This window comes from Camelus dromedarius, chromosome 20 (genome assembly GCF_036321535.1).
Source record: "Camelus dromedarius isolate mCamDro1 chromosome 20, mCamDro1.pat, whole genome shotgun sequence".
Classification (NCBI taxonomy): Eukaryota; Metazoa; Chordata; class Mammalia; order Artiodactyla; family Camelidae; genus Camelus; species Camelus dromedarius.
In genome coordinates, this window is record NC_087455.1 from 36,279,333 (window position 1) to 36,297,410 (window position 18,078).

General features: G+C 42.0%; 1 protein-coding gene across 5 annotated transcripts in view; it reads left to right on the forward strand.

Moving 5' to 3' along the window:
* Window positions 1–18,078, forward strand: part of RUNX1T1 (RUNX1 partner transcriptional co-repressor 1) — a 138,804-nt gene that overhangs the window by 25,556 nt on the left and 95,170 nt on the right. The window lies entirely within an intron of this gene.

An 18,078-nucleotide genomic window follows, 5' to 3' on the forward strand; every position in this document is an offset into this window, starting at 1 on the left:
AGCAGTACTTGGAGTTAAAGAGTAAAAGCTATGCCATGATTTCTGTGTTTATTGTAACTAGAGATGGTATTTTCTGAAACAGTTTGTTGACTAAAGAGGGAAAAAAAGTGCTTTTCAATTTATTCTTTCTTCTGTTGAATTAGGATTTTTTTTTTTAACTTTTAGGTGAATGTCATTTCCTAAGCAGAGTTCATGTTCATAGGCACATTTTAGAAAAATGTGATATCTACTGTGTGATTTCTACCAGAAATTGATGCATTGTAACTAACTGTACTTCAATTAAAAAAATGTGATATCTAACTTTAGGAGACAGTAAATGTAAACTGTTTGCCATTTGGCAAGTAACTTTCTTGAAGTCTGCAACAGTTGAAAATTAAGGAGAGCCCTGACTTAATGGATTCCAGAGAGTTGATGCCTTCTGTAGCCAGCTCTGATTTGGGTTTTACTGGACTTGTGCAGAAGCACAGATGATTAAAGATAAACTGTGCTAAGAGAATTGAGCGTTAACACAAATGTTGTGTGATACTGGTTGGCACTCTAGGGACTGGGAAGGGGTTTCTGAAATTTTGTGACTGCCTACCTGGCTGCATGGAAAGATGGATAGCAAAATATTTACCTTCTGTAGCCATTGTTCTGGAAATGTAACTGCTGGTGCCTTTACCACTGCACCACATACACACACACACTCTTAAACACACATACACATACATTCACACTCACACGCACACACACACATACATTCACACACACACACATACACATAGATTCACACACACACACACAGGCACACACACCCCTACTCTTGCAGTTCCTACAAATGCTTATTGGCTTGTTTTTAAAGTTCCCAAGAAGGTATTGGCAAAAGAGGAAGCTTTGTTTTTGTTTTTGAAAGACCAGAGAAAATGAAATGATCCCCTGTATAATTACAGGCTCCTTTGAGATCGCCTAAATCATGATTTAGTTTCTGTCTGTATTCCTCTTCCTTTCATTCCCCTGTTCAGAGTGCGATGCTCTTCTGCTGTAATTAGTGAGAGGCATAAAATCAACAGAAGACAAGGCTTTCAATTTATTAAGCAGTTGAGCGTTCTCTCACCTCTGCTTCTGTCTTATTACCTCATGTACTATTGTTACTAAAAATTAATTTTTTGAGAGCTCAAATCTTGCTTGATTGGATTTCCGAAGTCCAGAGTGGAAAGAAAGGTGTTCATATCTTACTTAAAGGAAACAAACTAATAATAACAACAACCCTTGCTTTAGAGTTGCTTTTTCTCCATCTTCCATTAGAAGAAAGCATTTTGTTTAAAAGAGGTTATAATTCTTTGCTTTCTGCCTTATGTCTGTGCCTGTATTTCTAATAGGCTTGTGCCTATATTTTGCTTATGGGGCGTCCTAATAATATAATAAAAATATGAAGTACAGATTATAAATTGAGAAGAATATTGGGTTTTAGACCTTGAGTGTATATTGCAGGTGTTATATTGTAGATGTCACTGTCTTTACCCACCCCCACCCTGTCTCGGCCATAGTCCCTGCTGGTCATGGGGGGAAGAGCTGTGGCCTGCTGGCAGTGAGCCTTGCAGCTTGAGAGATCCATGCTGAAACAAAAATGCATGACAAAGACACACCTTGGAAAACAGCTTAATGCGTGTTACTTGTTACAATATGCAAATACTAATCCTCAGTGTCATGCGTCAGAAACATTGTTGAGTTTCTTCTCTCTCTCTCTCTGTCTCTCTCTCTCTCTCTGTCTCTCTCTCTCTCTCTCTCTCGTACATACTTTAAAAAAATTATGTCTGTATACACACACTATGTATATGCATATATACATACACGTACATATATATTTGCATTGACCTATTTTATAACTGTTGGATTTTCTTTATGCTTCATGTGGCACTGAATAATTTACTTCTGTTTTTTTTTCTTTTTTGTGATGGTAGTGCATGTAGAGAAATAGGGGGTTTAGACTCAAGTTGACCCAAGAAGTAGCGAAGAACCAAAATCACCTACTTAATATTGGCAAAAACATGGAGTCCATTGGATTCTTGGGGTTGTAATTTGGAAGCAGAGGATGCCAAGAACTGTATGAAGTTGAACAGGCAGGGCAGTAAGCACCAGTGGCCTGAGGTGGCACCAGAGAGTCTGGTCTGTGTGAGGAGTTTGAAGCCAGGCAGGGGTCACTGGGAGACAGGCCCGGGTCTTTAGGGCGGCCAGGGGAGAAGTGATTGATGCCTTGGGGACAGCCACCAGCAGAGGTGAAAGCTGGTGTAGGCAAAACGCTGCTATGTTTCCCCCAGTGTTTTAAAGTGTATGCAGAATGTGCACAATGCTCACTCTTCTAGAATTTGGTTTGAAGCTGTTCTTCTGTAGTAGGCGCCTTTGTCAGGAGTGGGCAGATTTGGGACAGCTCCGAGTGGTGTCCAGCCTGAGGAGCTTGCTCTAATAAGCCATTGAGGAAAATTCTAAGAAGGGTCCAGTATTTGGCGTATAAAACAGTTAAACTGGCTGTCTAAAAGATGCCAGGGCGCTAGCAGGAGAAGCAGTCGGGACAGAGGAAACTTGTTGCAAAGCGGTGTGTATTCATATTCGAATCTTGGGAGGGGCCGTTCACATAGTACCAATTTATAGATATCAGATGCGTTTCAAAAGCCACGTTTGTGATTTTAAAAGGGTGAGTTTTTTGAAAAGTTAATTTAGATGATGCTATGCACCTTCAGATGTTGGTCTCTTTATTAGGAAACGAAGCAGCTCCTTTTCTTAAGCAAAATTGCTGGGTTTGGAGAGTGTCTGCATGTATTTTTAGCTTTTCTTGGCCGCGTTTGAGGGGTCTGATAGCATTAATGGGCTTTACCCCACATGGAGCTCTGAGCTCATTGTAGCCCTGCACACTGATCCCAGGTCAGTGTGATGCGTGAAATCAATTTATTTGAATCTCTTTGCCTCTATAGGAATTTGGCAGCATGCCAGTTGTTTTCATTTAATGTTCTTTGTGTTGAACACAGACAAGCAGGCATGCTTTTGTATTAATCTCTCTTTTGGTCTCTGTCTCTTTCAGCCAATATTTTACTCTATGGATTTTGACGTGAAGGAAGAATATATTACTTGCATGATTCTGATCATTTCTTAGTATGTGTGTGTGTGTGCACTACTTTCTTATCTTTTAAGGGATTTTAAAAAAATATTCCAGAGTTTTAATGGTGACTTTCTTTGTACACCAGAACTATTTTATTTTATTTTATTTTTTCACAAGAAATATTGTAGAGTTCTTTTAAAAAATATGATTTTTGGTGAAACAGAATGAACATAATACCCCACATCATAGGTGGTGTTTGCTCATTATCAAAACGGAAACTAACAATATTAATTACACCACACGACAAATGTTTAATCTGTGAACTGATCAAAATCAGTTATTTCTTGGGGAGCTTTTTGAATGTGAAGATTCAGACTTTAATCAAGCCCACGCAAAAGGAGAAATTATTATTATCTGGGTACTATTATCCTTGAATAAACCACCTTGATTAAGATTTGTTCTGTATGAATTTTTACGAAGTTCCTGCCATCAGGGCAGGTTTTTGCCTTTTCAAATCTGGAGGCCAATGACACGGGAACAGCATCGAGGTTCTGATGACAGACTCAGCGCTCTCCGTGGATGTTTTCGTGGGGAGGGCTTGTTTCTGGTCAGCTTTCGGAAGAGGTGGAGGAGGAAACGGGAGCGAGGGAGAGGAGGCCGCTCTGTTGATGCTCCGGGCAGGTCTTGCGGAAGCTGATAGGCAGAGCCGGGGAGCCGCGGCTCCGGGGTCAGGCTCCGGCCCCAGCAGCCCGGCTTCCTTGTTTAATTACCTGAGGAGCAAAACAGCCCGGGAGTGCGTGCAGGCGGTATCTCCGCGGCCGCCTGGCGCTCCGACATCCTGCGGGGCCGCCCTGTCTGCCGGCCAGCGTCCCGCGGCCCCCGCCCTGGGCTCCTTTCTTTCTGGACGCATTGTGTGGAAGAGGGCTTGGTCAGGAATCGGAGGTTCCTGCCAGTGCTGTGTCCCCGCGCTCTCTGGACGGCACTTGACAGATAGGCTTGCCTTTTTTTTTTTTTTTTTTTTGAAATGGTTTTAAAAATCTGGCTTTTTCATTTTATGCTCTGGCCTTGCTATGAAACAATATCTCTATCAACAGCGGCAGACATGAGCCAGCGGAGGACGGGCCCCAGTGAATGGGCGCTTACTCCCCTAGTTCCTGTTAGTTACATTGTGCGCTATGTGTGCTGCCCTTTTGGCTCAGGCTCACCAGCAGTTTGGTGTGGAACCAGTGGTTCAGAGGTTGCTTTGGTGAGGCCTGACGGTGAAAACAGGCGTTTTTAAACAAAGGTGGCAGAGCCTCTGAGGTTGGGTTTTTCCCTTTCCTCGGAATTTAAACGTGGACTTGGGCATTTACTGTGGGAAGGGCCACACCCTTTGATGAAGTTGGGGGTGGTGAGAAATAATATTTGGACAAAAAACTGTGTGGCCAGTTTGAGAGTAGCGTAGAGTAAAAATTCGGAGGAATGCTTGGAGGTGGAGCCCTTTGGGAGATCCCCAGAGTATAGCGAGATGTCCTCTGACCAAGAGGACATCCAGCAGGTTCTTTATCCGCAGCCTGCCCTGCTGGAATGTCCGCGCTGTGGGTGGGGGAGCGAAGGTGGTGATGGAGGGGTTTCCTGCAAGGAGAGGGGAAAATGTGACATATGCAGTGACTTGGTTTTTCCAGCTACTTCATGAGGATTCTGTCACGCAGACTTAAGGGCATTTACCCTTCAGATGCACAGGCACGCGTCCCATCCCATTAATGTTAATTGGGGTTGTGGGCAGGTGAAGAGCGCAGGACGCACCTTTGCGTTGTGCACAAGACAGCTGCAGGGGATAGATTCCGTTCCTTGCAAAGAATATATGAATTGAACTTTACAGGGAAGAGTTTGGTAGGGATTATTCTAAAAAGTCCTTTCTCATAATGTATTTACGGAAGCAGTGTCAGTATTTTTTGTGTTTGTATACCATTCCAGTGAAAAGCATGTAGCCATTTAAATACTGGGGTTAGCCGGGTGCGACCTGTGATGGAGCTGGCATCACCAGGATCTGCTATGCACCAGCATAGGAGGCTCTGCCACCCGTGCCCTGGGCATCCCGGGGCACGCGCACGTTTACATATGCGTCAGCCTGCTGCATTGCTTTGAGAGTATTTCTCTTTCACCATCAGTGTAAACATGAGAGAAGGAAACATGTAAATATGTTCTAAGCCACAGTCAACATTCCTAACTGGTGTCCTCCTCCACTGATAGACTCCAGGTACCCCTTTTTCAGGTTCCAACTTTTTGGTAGGCCTGTCCACCTGGAGCTTTCCTAAATGCAGGTAACGTGAGTGCCATCTGCAGCATCCAGCCTGAGCAGCAGAGAGTTTATAATGTGAGAAGAGCTTGGAGGACTTTGAAAAGTGAATAAGGGAGAGCTGTGGCTTGCAGGTGGTGGCACCAGGAACTAAAGAACAAAATATGAACAAGAAGGTGGGTTTGGCACCTTGTGGTGGGTGTGCTCAGGAGGTGTGGAGACGGCAAGAGGAAAGGAGATCTGTGGGAGAAGAGGGTGGGAGGAGGTGAGTTACTCTAGAAAAGAGAAAGGAAAGGACCAAAATCTGTGAGTAACCGTGGACCTGTGTCAATTTACCAATAGTGATGAAAAAGGACATTTTGATGTAACAGATAAGAGAGTCACAGGATTCCACAATTTTAAATAAGATTTTGGTTTCTACAATTAAGAATAATTTTAATAAGAAGTCAGAATGAGAATTGAAATTTCCATACAGAGTAGGACTTAGGTGGAGATTTCTAGATTTTAACCACTGCTCAGTGTATGTCAGAATAATCCAGCACTGTGGTCTGTTTTACCTGGCCTTGTGAAGTGGGCAGCAGGGGTCGGGAGGTGGGGAGGGGAAGTACATGATGTAATAACCCAGTAAGGTTGGAGTGAAACAGTAATTTAAAAATTCACATTGTTATAAAGCACATAGACTGTGCTGGGTATTATTTGAACAAATAAAGCTGTTTTGGAAGGAAAATTTGTAATGGAATCCGAGGTAGCTAAAAAAAGTTTTTTGAGTAAGTTTGAATTTGTTTATAAATGTGGCCAATTAGTATGTGTGGATGGATTTTGCTAATTTGCCATGTGGAGAGAAGTGGAGAGTTTGTTAGAGGTAAAATCCTGTGGAAAAAAAAAACATGATGAAAAAATTGTGGGTTTTTTTTTTTTTAACTGCTGTGTATTTGCTCCACCTGGTGGATTTTGTTGAAAGTGTTTTAATCCATGTTAATGAAAAGAATCCCCTTCACACAGTTTATAGGCAGATGTAAAATATAAAATCTTTTGTTTTATTTTTGTTGCTGTGAAAAAATAGTTTAATTCCGATCAAGGTCAGAACATTGATGTCTTTTGTTCAGTACTTTCATTGCATTGAAAGTAATATTGTTTTGTTTAGTTTCATTTTTCCTGGTTGAAAATGTAATACCTGTTCACTTTAGATTTGGGAAGTAGAGGAAATTAAAAAAAGAGGAAAATAAACATGGTTTATAATTTCGCCTCCCAGAACCATTGCATTGTTTCTAAAAATAGATATTAGCCGAAGAGGACTGTTTTGCATTTACGTTTACTTAAAGATACGGGAACTGTGAAACACTGCGCCCAAGTGTGGTGAGTGATGATGATTTATAATTAGCTTTGGACAAATGCTGCCCTTCGTTCCTAGATTGTAAAAAAAATTCAGTGTTTTGCTGGAACTACGTTTGTTAAGCTACACGTCTGCAGAAGGCAGAGGCAGCAGAGATGAAAGGTGCCTCGTGCGATCATAGGGCTGCTCATAGGGGTGATGAGATCTGCTGTTCACCCGGCTGACACACACTGCTTTCTTTAGAAATCTTACAGATTTCACTGTGCTTTGATCATCTTATTGTTTTCCTTAGGTTATTCTTTTTTTTTTTTTCCTTCTCTTTTAGACCCTAAAAGCTCTGTAACAGAAGGTGAAGTTTTGAAAACAGTGTCTCCATATGCAAGGGATTTGGAGACCTTTTTATTGTCTTTAAAATTGTCATTCATAGTCCTCATTAGCATTTATTGTTGCAAGCGTACAAGCAGAAAATGTGAAATTGGTATGTCATGAATAGCCCCACCGAGCTCTGGAGCTCTGATTTTGCCTGCAGTGTGGTGTGGGCCGGGCTTTGAGGGGAAAGCTGTCCAGATGGCTGTCTGCACAGAGCAGAGCTGCAGGTTTTTTTGTCTCTGGTGCTGGGAGGGGGGAAAGTTCATTGGAGCATACGCCATCCCCCTTGTGTTTTAACAAAACTAACTCGCCATTAGTCAGGATGGGGAGGTGGTGACATTGAAACAAAGGTTTTCCATATAGTGTGTAACCTTGTCAATGGATACAGGATGAGTAGTTAGGGTGTCTCTATATTATCTGAGAGATTTCTGTAGTTATGAGAAATATGAGGACTCTAAATGGCAACTTACTTGCAGACTGGCATGCAAGTGTATGCTTTTGAAGACTGATTGTTTTTAATGGGAAAATGCTTTTCTATGAAGCACAGAGTTAATGTAGCTAGTGTTCAGCCTGGTGCATTAGTAAGGAAGTGTTTTACTTTAAAAATTTTAAAATAATTTCACCCTTTGCTGGTTCCTATGGAGTAGTCCACAGTAAATGATATTAGTTGGTTTGAGGTTTGCATTTAAATGATAGGACATTCAGACAATGCAAGTGCTAAATCTGTTTTCACATTTCAGAATTTGTTTGAATACTGGTTATTGAAAATCAACAGTTGTTGGTGGAAAAAAAACTGGAATATATTGTGATATTTTAGAAGCATCGGCACTGTCGGAAACCGTTCATAATAATTGTAAATATAGGTTTTGTTTATTGGTAGCATGTAATGTTTTATCTTAAACAAATTTCATTTTGCAAAAATACACATGCATGTGCCCTACATCCTTAATTGTATGAATACACATCTTTTCATTCATAAGTAGAGAATGTTATATACTTCATCCAGAGTTAAGAGTCAAATGCATTGCTGGAAAAATTGTCAGAATGATATTATTAACATTTTATTATCTGGGCATTGAAGATGAAAAAAAATTTAGAGGCTATTTTGGCTTATCAGTTTAAGTAATTTTATTTAAAAGTATGTTATGATTGGAATCTTCAAATTAGTTTAGAGCACAGTGTTAACTCACTTTAAGTGATGGAGAGGCACAAAGCAAAGGGACCTGAGTCCTCTGGTGTGACGTATCATGGGTGACAGGAAGGGGTCAGGACTTCTAGCTCTCGACCTGCCAGTTGCCCTGGTAGACTTAGATTTCTCGGCAGACCATACAGGAGGTTCTCCCTGGGGGCACTGTGTTGTCTGGTGCTTGGTCATCTAGTTGCGAATGATCCAAGCAGTGAAGCTTTTCTGCTGCTGTGATGTTTGGTGTAATCATTTATGAAGACAAGCTTCCTCTGTCCAGCAGGTTTTCTTTGACTTGGTTGCATCTGATTGCGAGCACTTAGGCCCTCTCGGGCAGCCCTGAGTAACCCTGTGACCCCATGATGCTTATACACCTTTCAGATTCTTCAGATGGCAATCATGTCTCCTGTTCTTCTGTCATTTAAGCAAAGTTCTTATAAGCTCTTCTGTGGGCTGGCTGAAAGTTGAGGAGACACAAATGCTTGCCTGTCATTTCCCCCCAAGGAAATATTTGAGGGAAATAGCATGAATGTGTCTGGTTGTTTACTACAGACATTTATATAGTGGAATTTAAAATCAAAGATACCCTCTTACCTTTATGGAATACTTCAGTGAGCTTTAGAACTGAATTTTTTTTTTCCTGTCTCACTCATTTCTTTGTGATTGGCTGTATCATACATACAGGTAGCTTAACTAAAACATAAACCATTTGCTTTTCTTGCAAAGTATAATTGGATTTATCATTGTCAGGAGACAATCTCTTATGGCCTCTATTTAATACAGTTTCAGGTGTCTTTCGGTGGCAGAAACAAATTAATGTACATTTTTATTAGGTGTTGTATCTATTTAATTGACTGTCAACGTGATGAGAAGTTAGGAAATCATCCAAAAGAGAGATCCGTCTCCCTCAGCCCAAGAGCTCACACATTAGGTAGGTTTGCCCTGTCAGTGGGATGCCTTTAGAAAGCGCTAATAGCTTCCAGCTGGGTGGAAAATCAAAACCTTTGGGGTCTGACAAAACTAGCAGATTTGAATTTGAAAGCAGAGCTAATGCCTCCATTTTATTTTTTACCACTCGCCCATAAAACATTATTTTCCAATATGTCAGCCTCATTTGGTGGCCAGTGGTCTGAAATTGAAAGTGGAACAAGCAAGCAGAGAAATCTGGACATTAGCGAGTCTGCCCTTTCAAGCTGGGGCGCCACTTTGCGGACGGGTCTCCCCCTAAGAGCAGGGGGGTCTTAATGACCATTCATCAATGCTCGTTGGCTGATCATTGAGTGCCTTCTCATTCAGTTTATCAAGTCTTGCACATAAAAAGTCAGAATAAGCCTCATTCAGCTTTGTTAAAGGCAACTAGGAGGAAGATGCCCCATTTGAACCCACTTTGCCCTTGTTTTTTCACTTTGTTAACGCAGCCCTGCTTAAATGAGTGCCTTTATTGGGTCAGTTAGAATATCTGAAACTATTAATTCTCTCGTATTGAATAGCTGGTGGCAGGCCAGAGCAGATGGGGTGGGCAGGTATTTGGTTGGGTGTATTGCTTTCAATTAGGATCAATGAGGTTTCAGCTCCTTTGAATTAACTCACTTAATACCCACTGTGTGAAGTTGCAGTGTATCACACAGCCTGCTGGAAGCAGAGGGGAAGGCGGAGAAGTCTTGTGGAAGAGCCTTGACTCAGCCCCCCTCACCCGTGCAGAGAGCTCTCACTGACTGCAGACACTTTCAGTAGAGGGCCAGTCCCTACTGGTGAGTCAGTGTGAACAAAGGGAAAATCTGGACCATAGGGATGGTGTGTTTTGGAAACAAATGGAAAATATCTTAGGATAGTACAGTACTGTAAGGTCTTTCTAGTGACTGAGCTAAGTATATTGGGAAAAAAAAAATGTTTTTTGGGGGGAGCCCAGCATACACTTGTGGACCAAATTTACTGATTTGGAAAGTGAATTTTTAGATGACTCTCTTTAAAAAAAAAAAAGTCCTTAAAAATGCTCTGGGTTCTTAATTAAAAGACATGTATTAACTGACAGGGCTCTTCTAAGGAAGTTAGTTCATTGGTCAGCAATGTTTTGTTTGTTATTGTTTTGAAGATATTTGAATTTTTAAAAATATGTGTCCTAGTGGTAATCCAGGACAGTGTTTTGTACCAGACAATACTTGGCACAACACTGTGTATTTTTTCCCATTCACCTGCATAAATGCATTCATCATGCTATTGATTGTGTTTTTATTATACAATTTGGATGTTAGAGATCTTGGCTCCTTATACATTTTTTCATTGTCATTATTAAAGGGAGAGTTATTTCTGCCTAAGTAACTGTATGGAACTACGTACCCAGGCCTCCCTGTTCAGGGAGGGCTGCCAGATGGGGTTACCGCTTTGCTTGCCTCCATGGCTGCAAGGATGAGAGGAGGAGCTGGTTCCCGGAGAGGATGCTGAACGAGTCTCAGATGCACACACAGTCAGTTAGGCCTTTTCTGCAGTCAAACTTCTGGGTGTGAATCTCCAGGGATCCAGGTTTTGTTGACGCGGATCAATTTAAAGTGGCAATTACTGTAGTCAGATAACAGCTTAAAAAGCTTTTTTACACATAGAAAAGATACATAATCACACGGCATGTGGAAGTTCAATTTTCCGAGCTGTGGGTTAAGGGACTCTCCGTGTGCCGATGTTAAGACCCAGTTTTCAAACCGGATATCATCCAGTATTCTTAAAAGTGTATTGCATTTTGGTCCCATGATTTTCCATTTCAGAAGGGATTCACCATGCATATTGACGAACGTTGGGTTTCCCACTGTGAAAATGTTCTCTTTCTAACATAGGTATAGTATTTAAAAACAGACAAAAACAAACAAACAAACAGTGGCACATAGCACTGAGTGGCTTTAAAATAAAAAATACTCTCTTTAAAAATGAAAATCTACAGATTTAGAATGCCAGATTCCATAAAGGCCCTTATAGCAGGACTTAATTGATCATCACACTCACGGCTGCTATAAAGCTTTCTGTCATAAGAATGTTTGAGCTCCGTGCTTAACTGTACTGAAATCCATTACACAGAACCTCATTACGAGTGACATCTAACTAAGATGAACAAAAGGATTGGCCTCATAAATAGGGTGCAGTATACTATTAGTGACAGAGCAGAGTAATCATTATGAATTGTCGTCTTTTTACAAGTTGTCCCTGACAGTGATGGATTTTTTGAGGGGTTCACCAGAGGAAGCAGCACTTCTTGGACACAGTATTTGGGGGCCGTAAAAGTTCTTACTGATTGACGCTATTCCCCAAAGCTGATTTATTTTCCGTTTGTGCAGGGGATGTGTGTGGACGTGGGTGTGCTTTGAGACAGGTTGTGTGCACCCTCGGGTGCGGGAGGGGTGAGTCGGCAGAAGTCAAGTGTCACTGCCTCTGTTTTCAGATGGGTTTTTATGGTTTCTCTGAGGCAGCAAGTGGTGGTGGGGGGAATCAATCCGATGGGGGCTAAAAGCACACGGAAAGTGTGGAACAAGCGAAGGACATGCTCAGGACCATGCTGGCAGAGCAAGAGTTAAGGGGGATGCTCCTGTCAGTCTTGTTCATTGAACTGGCAGGCTGGTCAGAGGCTCCTGAATGGGACCGTTCCTGTGTTTAGAGTGGATTTGAACATACACTGGAAAGGTAAAGGCTGAGGGATCTGTCTCATCCTGTGTGCCGCGTTGTTAAAACAAACACACAGAGACCTCGGAAAGATTTGCAAGTGGTAAACTGGGGAAGAGTTTGAGAAGTGAGCAGTGTTTCCCTTCTGCCTGGCATTTTTGTGTGTGCAGAAGAGGCATGCTAGGCAGGCAGGCATATGTTTCTCCTATGAGGCAAGGATGTTTTACAAAGGACTAAAGAGGGACTGCTGAGAGGGAAATAGCCGGCTTTAGATAAAGCACTGTAACAAAGGCTCGCAGTTTTATATATCATGGTGTCCATTAAAGCTTAATAGGGAAGAGCCCATTGAACCTGGCTGGTGTGTGTTATTCATGGGAAGGGTAAACATTTAAGAGCGTGCAAAAAAAAAAAGTCAGAAATCAGGAGGACATGATTGTTCAGCTTTTGAAAAGGCTTTACGGGGAAGATTTTGTTTTTCATCTCCCACGGCTCTCTTGGCGAGGTGGACGAGAGTCAGCTAAGAATGTTTGGAGCGTATCAACGCAGGAGTCCCAGGGGGTTAAAAGCACTCCAGTCAAATAAAAGTGGTCTGCTTCTGCCGCTCCAAAGTGTCCTATTCTACACACACTACTGGGAAGCTGACAAAGGGAATGATTCTGATACTTTGTTCAGTGTGGTCACTGGGCACAGTGTGCACACTCTTAGCGAATGTGTTTATACTGTTTCAGATTTCCAGTTCACTAAACAAGCTTGGAGGTTTGTGCCTGTGTTTGATTTTTAATAAAGTTCCCAATTACGGCTGTGAACATGAGAAGATGGGAGGGAGGGCTTTGATCGTGAGCAGCGGTAGGGGGCCAGGTCTACTTTTGGTTCTTCTGGCAAAAGAAGGGTTAACTTGGAATGGGTGGCGGGGGTTGGGGGGAGCTGGTGAATGAATTATTCAGCATTTAGCTTACCATTCTGCATTTTACTTTCCGCCTTCATTCTGTGGTGCTCTGGAACTTGCTGGGAGAGGTGGAGTGGTGAGGGGAGGTAGGGGTCGTGATACTTTGCGCACACATCCCTGTCATTGTTCCGCCTGAAGAGGCAGGGCCGGGTTCAAGGCCACATGTGCTCCTGTCATCATCCACATTTCTGCTCCAAGTGCAATCCGGAGTGTCAGCTCTCCATCTGTCTCCGCCTGGCAGGCGCACGCGCCCAGCACCCTGCCTCGGGCTATGCCGCCCCAGCCCCTTCTGACGGCCCTCCTCTCTCTGCCGGCGCCCATTCCAGAGCAGAGGGCATGAGCCCCCATCACCGTCACCATCACCATCATTCTTGCTCTTAGGACAGAGCCCCTCTCTGCGTGGACGCTGGCTTCAGGGATGCCTGGTGAGTTAGCCCTGCTCTGCTGCCTCTGTCTGATTTTGCCGTGAAGAAAGCTGACTTTTTTTGATTATGCTCAGAAAATACCTTCTGCCCCAGTGTGCGCTGTCTTTTACGAGGGCAGGCAGAGGTTGGGGGTGACAGAGGCGACATGTGGGAGGTGGCATAAAGAGAACCATCAAAATCTAGATACCCGGGTACAGGGTGTGGAACCCCTGCTTTTAAAATTAGGAGGTGTGCTTTAAAGACTGAGGGGAAGTAGAATCCATTTGCCAGAGCAATCTTACTTGGGGGATTCAGCTCAAGTAAGAACTATTGTTGCGGTCCTGGATTTTGTGGCTGTCATTTGCACCCTGTCCCCTGGAAATGTCACCTGTGTAGGGAGTTTTCAGGTTATGGTGCAGTCCTGGGATAAGGTCTCTTTAAAAAGCTGTTGATGTCAGAGAAAGTGAGGGAAGCTTCGGGACTACAGATAATCTCAGTTTTGTCCAAAGTCACAGTCCTTAGCTGTCACTGGGCAAATAATTGAAATCGGTTAATTAAAAATAAAAAGTCTGAATTACTGCAGCTGTTGTGGTCCTGGAAATTTAGTGTATGTCAATTTCCTCTGAAAAATACTGTCCTCGGAGCCTGGAGTGTTTCTGTGCTCTGTGCCAGTGAGGGAGAAGAAAGAAGCTTGGTAGAAGCCTGGTGGGGAGAGGGTTATGTCTGCTGGTCTCAGGAAGGACTGTCTGGACTGCCCCTTGCTGCTCTGAGTAGCCTACCTCAGATAAAAAAGGAAGGGCAGACACATCCTCCAGCCGGCTGATCTGTGTGGATTTTTCTGGGGTAGGACAGGCAGGCAGAAGAGGCTGCGCTTGGTCACAGAGTTTGTACACCTCACAGATGGTGTTTTGAAACATTATCTGCCAGTTTTCTGCAACCACAGTTGTGTGTAGGTATCGCCAGTTGTTTGAAGAATGTTCCCCCTTTTAGGATGTGTCTTGTCGTCCTCGTCACTGTGGATGGATGTGCAGAGAGGATACATTTGTGACAGAACCACACTTTGTCATTAGTTCAGTAGACGAGGGATGTATGTAGCTGAAATCTGGGGAAAATCAATTTACAGAAAGGCAATGACTGGGGTCTTTGAAAGGTCATTTTAACTCTTTAAGCTCTCATCTTGATTTATATGCACCATGCAGCTAAAGAGGTAGTGTGCTCTGGCTGTGTGATAACAGGATCGGTGCAAAATGCTTGTGTTTTTTATTTTACCAGAATACTGTAGTACAGTTTCGTCTGATTTTTATGCCATAAGTCAAATCTGATTTCTTTTTATGCTCTTAAGAAATGTGTGTTGAACGATCTGATTTGTCAGCATCCTGAAGAGTCTATATTTTGTTTTGGTGAAACAAAACCCCAGAGTAACCCAAAGCCATTTGTGAAAGATAGTAAGAAAGTGAAAGAGACTAGGTGAGACCCTTGCTACCCCTGCTGATTACATGATTGTAAAGCGTCCCTCAAAGCATCCTTACTTAAAATGCTCTGAACTGCTTTTAAGGCTTTAGAACCACTGATAAGTGCGTTTTAGTGTTAAGTTGTTAATATCTGGCTGGTTCTAAAGCAGGAGCCTGAAGTGTGGGCAGTGTTTCCCACTTTCCCTCGCTCATCAGCTGTGTTAGAAAACCTTGTACTTGGATGCAGAGAACATATTAACAGCTGTGACTATGCGCTTGTGCCAGAATGGCGATACTTGAGCAGATCTGACACTTGGCTATTTTTGACACCCATCTGCACTTTTTAAAACTTGCTGTGGGGTGGACTGCTTCTTAGTGTGTTTTTAGCATATTTGAGTCCATACATGTGTACTTATATTAAGGGACAACTTTAACCATATGGGACAAGCTTTATATTTTTAAATAAGGCATCATGTGTAGAAGATTAAAGGGATGTGTTTTAGGTAATCTGAAACTGTCACTTTTTTTTTATTTGACTAAATATTTATATATCAACATTTATTGTTATTACTATTATCATCATCCTCTTTTTGCCATAGGTCAGGTGTCAGAACTGGCTTCTGTTTGTCCTCAAACTTGATGCATCAATTCTCATATCTAGGACCTTTTTCATATACGTGGGTTTCCCTGGAAACAGATGTGCACAAACTGAACTTATTCAAAGACATACCAATCTGTGGGGGTGGGTATGTAAGAACAGTCTTAGTTCAGGGGTTTCTATACTATTTTGTTTAAAAAAAAAAAAACATACTGTAGTTGTTGATAGCATACTGTTACAAAAGGAACCATGGAAAGTCAAAGGAGGCCCACATGTGCTTTAAAGAAATAGATTAAACTATTTTTATGATTTAACTCAATATAAGGAAGTATCATTTCAGTGCGTGTCACTCGGTAACAACGAGATCCTTGTGTTTAAGAAAAGAAAAATGTTTTTTTATGAGACGGCTAGGAGGCCTTGGGCATTATATTATTTCAGGAGGAGATGGCTCCAAGCTTTCTGAAACATTTATATTTTTATCAGTCTTTGTATAATATTATCAAAGAACATATGTTGACCTACAAAATGCTTTCAGGGCTGTTTCCTTAAAAGGACAATAAGTGAGCACAATCTGTGTAGCCCAGAAATAGGCTGTACTTTCAGAAGATGGCTAGTATTAGGTCAGACCACCCTTTTCAATGGTCCTGCTCTCCAGATGTGACTGGAACTTTTTTTTTTAAGTTCAAGTTTCCAAAAAAAAAAAAAAAAAAAAAAAAGGTTTGTTTTCAAAATCTGGTTTTACTTAAGACATCTCCAGCCTGGAGTGCATTTCATAAATTGCCCACATATTTTTCTTAGCAGAGAACTTAACTGGCTGTAATTTTTAACACATGGCCACATCATGTGATATTTTCAAAACACTTACACATAGCTTTAAGAAGGTCCCTGCAGAAATGATCCATCCTCTCACAGCCGGCCCTTTTTTTAACAGCATATCTGCATTTTCCATTTAGTAGAGCTATATATTATTAGCTTACATTTTTGGGTAGTAAAACAGTGCATTGCTGATTGTAAAACATGGACTTTATTATCTGCTGAAAATTGATTTGGCATTTATAGCCACTGTGTACTGCGCTGTTTTTCTGTTTTTAACATCAGTGCTTGCAAGCGATGATTTGTGTGAAAAACAGAAATGAAATTGCCATGGACAGACAACTGTTAGGGTCCCTAGTAACTGAATGTTTGGATAATGCACCTGGTTATTTTTTTCTTAATAGATGCCTCTAAATGCTATTATACAAGAGCAAGAAACACAACAGCCCATTCGCTATCACAGTGGTTTACCTTGCGAGTCCGTTTGCCGTTGTGCAAGGCTTGCTCTTTGCTGCATCAGACAAGCCTCCTGCCAGCTATTAAAACCGTATCAGCAGCAAATACCCACTTATAAATGTGGACTGTGCAGATGTGACTTCTGTGTAATAGACATTTAGAAGTTCCAGCCTCTCTTCAAGCCCTGGCACCTTTTCCATTTTAAATTATTTTCTGTTAATATTTCTGAGTACTCGACCTTTTAGCTCTATATATTTTAAATAATACTGGGAAACTTTCACAAGGCAGCTTCCTGTGTGGTGAATAGGCTTTTGAAAAAGATAAGCATTTAATCTTTTTTTTGGGGGGGGGGGTTGGCTATAAATTCTGACATTTTCATAAGATAACTAGTTTATTTTTCTTTCTTAGAATAAACATTTGCTTAGTGGACATTCTTTAGAAATGTTTTTTAACCGTCTCGTCACTGCACTGATGTTTGATGTTTGCAAAGAAGATGCTGTGATGATCATGTTCTGAGCATCCTTCTCAATCATCACAGGAACACATGCATTTAGAGCTGGAGGGTTGATCTTGAAAGTGCCTTCAGTTGAAAGATGTTGAACTGAGGTTAAGCGACGCGCTCAGGTGATTTATTAAAGTAAGAGGATTCCCCCACCTCACCCCCTTTACCACGCCGCTTCTACACCTCACATCCACGGTAAATCACATTACCATGGTAGTACGTGCACTTCGTTGTCTTTTATCTTCTGCCGTGGGTTGCTCTGACCACATGCTGTCTCCCCTCCTGCCCCAGGACTGCAGAGGTGTGTGGGAGAAAATTCTCCAACAGTAATCACTTGGCCTGTGGCAAAAGTGTGCCAGCAAATTTATCTCATGATTGGTTGGAAGTCAGAGAGCCTAAATGTGGTTAATTACCCGAGTATTAAACAGATCGAATAGCAACGAAGGCTGTGACAAGTGAAAAGCTAGTGTAATAAGGAACTTCAGGTAGTAGACACATGTGGGTTGCTGAAAACGTACCAGGGAGTTTGGTTTCTCCATGCCATGTCCTCAAGGAGTTTTGAGTTCTCATGCTCCAGGCAGAGAAGTAAACCATAATTATGACAAATAGTAACAAGAGCCTGGAGACAGTTAAAGGAACCCAGGGGCAAGGAGTCAAGGACGGAGGGGGAAGGGCGGGTGCCGGGCTGATTGGAAAGCCTTCCTGGCTTCTGCGCGCTCCAGATTGAGTCTCTGTTCCTGTAATTTAACTTACTTCAGTTTGTTGTTCTTATACCGAGGACAAGACATTCATTTTGTTTATTAAATGTTAATATCTGTGTGTGACAGTGGGTATAGTATTTCTCGAAAGCCATTTCTTTGTGTACAGTTGTGGTTCTTTGGTAGCTAACCATATCTAACGGAATAAGTCATTAGCTTAAATGACTCATAACTTGAGAACAATAGGGTTTCACACCTGACCAGGAAACAGGTTTCTGTGGCTGGCTTTCTCAAACAGCTGTTTGCATTAATTAATATTAATGCAAATGTAC